The sequence below is a fragment of the Entelurus aequoreus genome, linkage group LG01, assembly GCF_033978785.1.
Source record: "Entelurus aequoreus isolate RoL-2023_Sb linkage group LG01, RoL_Eaeq_v1.1, whole genome shotgun sequence".
NCBI classification, from domain to species: Eukaryota; Metazoa; Chordata; class Actinopteri; order Syngnathiformes; family Syngnathidae; genus Entelurus; species Entelurus aequoreus.
Genome location: NC_084731.1, coordinates 55,865,834 through 55,870,675, shown reverse-complemented (window position 1 = coordinate 55,870,675; position 4,842 = coordinate 55,865,834). Strand labels below are relative to the sequence as shown.

General features: G+C 36.5%; 1 long non-coding RNA gene across 1 annotated transcript; it reads right to left on the bottom strand.

Moving 5' to 3' along the window:
- Positions 1-907: 907 nt before the first annotated feature.
- LOC133632359 (uncharacterized) lies at positions 908-1,540 on the bottom strand. Its single transcript, XR_009821673.1, has 4 exons — positions 1,462-1,540; positions 1,298-1,372; positions 1,166-1,192; positions 908-1,047 (listed from the first exon to the last, which is right to left on the bottom strand). It is a non-coding gene; the product is annotated as an uncharacterized LOC133632359 (long non-coding RNA).
- Between the last annotated feature and the right edge of the window lie 3,302 nt (positions 1,541-4,842).

Genomic DNA, 4,842 nt, shown 5'->3' with positions numbered 1-4,842 from the left:
AAAGCATACACAATCTGTGTAAAAATATTAGTCTGTGGTTAAAAGGACTTGAAAGGACTCGAAACTCAAAATGCAGGACTTGTGACTTGACTTGAGACTTTCCAGTCTTGACTTTGGACTTGACTCGGGACTTGCCTGTCTTGACTCGGGACTTGACTCGAGACTTGAGGGCAAAGACTTGAGACTTACTTGTGACTTGCAAAGCAATGACTTGGTCCCACCTCTGCTAAGAATGTTAACCATATCTTTTGGTGGTTTTGTTGTTTTCGATGTTAAGAGATTATTCCTTACTCTGCCTGTGCAATTGGCTTGCCAACCCCAGAGATGTGAGGTCACTATTTCCCGGGTCTTCTTCGCTATCATCTGAGTCCCCGAGACGATGACTGTTGGGTAACCATATCATTAGGATTATTCCAATACCAAAATTGCCAAATATACATATAGTACAAGCATCTCTGGTCTATTTTTGAATGCTACCAGAAATAACCTTCCTATTACTGTAGAAACATGACAAAAACAAGACGGAACACACTTACACTGGCTTCCTGTTCCTTTTTTCTGGCAGCTCCTCGTTCTCTGCCTCAGATTGCAAGTCTGAGGTGTCACAGCCCTTTCCATATTGTTGCATTATTTTTAATGCGTATTTGTAGTTGTCTAAAATTGAATATGTTAAAATGAACATGAGTTTCAAATTAGCTGTAGAGCTGAACAGAATATTATTATTATTGATGATGATAAATCAGGTCTCTCTCTTACAAGAGACCTGGTCAGAACATAGACACAATAGGTTATTCCAAGCATAAAGAGAAGCAACTATGACGTTATTTTTAAACAAGAAGATTATGAATTTGCATACCACAAGTTCGGACAACAGAAACGTCAAATCTTGGCCACTTTGGCTCATGCTGCTCCTCATTTAAAGCGGCCCTTTCAATTCTGTCGGTGTTTTTATAGCTGGGCCAGAAAACCATCCTATCATCATACCATCCACTTTGGACAACCGCAATGTCCCTGTTCATTATAAATTTAATCAGATGAAAAGGCACCCTTAATGTAGAAAGAAAGAAAAGGGGTATTTATTCATCGTCAAAGGAACAACGTGGACAAAAGCATGCACAGGTGTTAGTGTATACAAATAAGCAAGTAAAATGAGCTGAGATTTTACCTGAATGGTGCCCCAAGGTGGTAAGAACTTTAAGAAAGGTAAAAGTACAGGTCATAATAGTCAGAACTTCAGCTCAATCGTAAAGTAGGGTTTGAAATTATGGGTGTAGTGTATACAGAGATTAGTCCCTACCTTGTGTAACTCTCTGCATGTTTAATGCAGGTGCTGGTGAAGGCATATGAATACATCCTTCCCCATGGTGAGGTGCTAAGGGAGATAAATTGGTATTAAATGGTTGTGATCTGTTAACCATGGTTACTGGATGCTGAGATATTATTTTGGAGATCAGTCTTTACCTAGAAAGTTATCTCCAGTTGAGGAGTCGAGTTGACAGTACTCATGACTCTTGCTGGCACTCGGCGAGACGGTGGAGCTGGGAGAAGGGATACAAGGAGAGGGGAATATCTTTAGCACTAAGAATGTTAACCATATCTTTAATATTAATGTGGTGGTTCCGTCTACATCGCTAAATATATACTGTGGTTCACCTCAGGGATCAATATAGGACCTAAATTATTCAATGTCTAGATAAATGACATTTGTAAAGTTACAAAAGATTTAAAGTTAGTATTATTTGCGGATGATACAACAGTGTTTTGTTCAGGAGAGAACACACAGAAGATAATACAAATAATAACAGAAGAAATTAACAAATTAAAAAGATGGTTTGACAAAAACAGACTATCTTTGAATCTCAGTAAAACTAAAATAATGCTATTTGGTAACAGTAGAAGAGAAAGTCAAACACAAATACAAGTAGACGGAATAGAAATTGAAAGAGTAAATGAAACCAAATGTCTAGGTATAATGATTGATGATAAATTGAACTGGAAATCTCAAGTAAAAAATATACAACATAAAGTAGCAAGAAACACGTCAATAATGAATAAAGCAAAACATGTTCTAGACAAAAAAAATCACTTCATATTCTCTACTGTTCACTAGTGTTACATATCTGAGTTATTGTGTAGAAATATGGGGAAATAATTACAAAAGTACACTTCATTCATTAACGGTGTTACAAAAAAGATCAGTTAGAATAAATATACAGGTAATGTTGGATATAGAGAACACATAAATCCTTTATTTATTGAATCAAAGATACTGAATTTCCACGACATAGTGAATTTGCAAACAGCTAAAATTATAAACAAAGCAAACTATAACCTGCTACCCAAGAATATACAACAATTCTTCTCAAAAAAAGAGGAGAAAAATCACCTTAGAGAGAAATGTAATTTAAAACATTTGTACGCACATACAACACTTAAGACCTTCAGTATATCAGTATGTGGAATTAAATTATGGAATGCATTAAGCAAAGCAATCAAACAATGTACTAATATGATCAATTATTTATGCTTACATGTGGAAATAATAATAATAACAGTAAATAAAATAATAATAATAAAAAAAGGTAAATAAAGCATAAAATAGTCTCTAATAAATTAATTAAATAAAAAACAGCATATAAAATATATACATCAGCAAATAATAAAAATATAGATCAAGAAAAAGGATCCTTAATATGTGCAGCAATTTTTCCCACTCACATCACCTCATTTTATATTTTTTTCTACAATTAACTATGCCAAAAAAAACATAGACATACCTTTTTTTTTGTAATGAAACAAAAACAACATGGCGTCACACACAGCTAGTCCACAGTAAACAGGATCTCGAGCTCCACTAAAGAACAAAGAAAGAAATAATACACACTCATATTAATAGCAAAGAACGGCTGTTTCCACTCTGTTAACGTTACGTTGTTATAACGAAGTAATAGCGACCTGGGCCTAAACAACACTGAAAATAAAGTAATACACTTACGTTTCAACCAGTTGGAAATATGTGGAATGTCGTAGCATGTAACCTACACACATTCACAGCGTCTAACAAAAGATAGCCTAAGTTAACTGTATTGAACGTTACTCACCGGCTTCACAAAACACAGATAAAAGACAATTTTACAATAGCACGGCGAAAAAATGACCGTCGTTGTGTGGGTTTTTTGACGAATAACACTCTTTTCCACTTTTCTTCGCTCGGGCCTCACCTCCCGTGTGCAGCCATTTCGAATTTTCTGAATACGTGACGTCAGACGCACGTCCCCATGCAAAGCATTCTGGGAGGCGGCGCAGGAAATAAAATCCTTTTTTTACAGAATATAAAGTTTTACTGCTAGTCCTAATATCAAACAACGTCATTACAGTCATACATAAATGATGATGGAAACACAAAGGCTGATCTTTACTGCGAATGTAGCAATAAATCAATAAATCTATACTTACGTTCGTGTTCCAGCAAAGAAAGTCCAGAGATCTTGGCTCATGCGCGTACACGCTAGTAGGCGCGTCCACGTCTGCGGGTGCAGACATTGGTCGGCTCAGCGCGCGTAGGCGGAGCCTATAACTCTAGGCGGCGCGCGCCGGTTTAGTTTGTCGCATCCGCGTATGCGAATCAGACACGAGTCCGCTCAGGATCAGCTGTCTGACCGTACAATTTTCAGAGGCGGAGCTGTATCCTCTAGGCGGAGCCAAAACGAATGTGACAGTAACGCGGGTTGGGCGACTTGAAGGCGGATCCGTATAGCAGTCTTCTGCTGTGTGGGTGTACATTATATACCTCAGCTAACTAAACTATGGAAATGTATAATATAATTCATATAGCAATACAGTCTCACTGCACAGCAGGCCAGCAGTTAGCCAAGTCATTGCGCACAATCAATGTTGAGGCACAAATCAGTGACGTGCCTCAACTGGCTGCTGATCACCGCACCGTCTCTTCTCAGTATTTGAACGGCAAATGTGAAAATAAAAATAAAAATAATCTAAAACTGGTGAAGTTAAATGGAAAATAACTTTAGTATAATCACTGGATACACATAACAATTTAATTTTTTTTTTTTTCTTTTTACTTTTTTTTTTCTTTCCATGATGGCAGGTGAGGCCGTGCCTCCCCTGCCTCTAGTGACGGCACGCCACTGATATATATATATATATATATATATATATATATATATATATATATATATATATATATATATATATATATATATATATATATATATATATATATATATATATATATATATATATATATATATATATATATATAGATACTGTATATTTATATATATATATATATATATATATATATATATATATATATATATCAGTGGCGTGCGGTGACGTTCATGGCAGGTGAGGCACTGACTTCATCACAGTCAGATTTACAAACTTATGAACCCTAAAGAGTATCTTATTCACCATTTGATTGGCAGCAGTTAACGGGTTATGTTTAAAAGCTCATACCAGCATTCTTCCCTGCTTGGCACTCAGCATCAAGGGTTGGAATTGGGGGTTAAATCACCAAAAATTATTCCCAGGCACGGCGCCGCTGCTGCCCACTGCTCCCCTCACCTCCCAGGGGGTGAACAAGGGGATGGGTCAAATGCAGAGTACAAATTTCACCACACCTAGTGTGTGTGTGACAATTATTGCTACTTTAACCTAACTTTAACTTTACACTTACAAACTGTAGCACACAATAAAGCACATTTAATTAAAAAAAACTTTATTATGGTCTTACCTTTACTTATAAATGCGGGAGCGTTGTGAATGAATGAAATATGAAATCCGCGCTGCATTCTGCAGGTGTACCTAATGTTGTGTCCC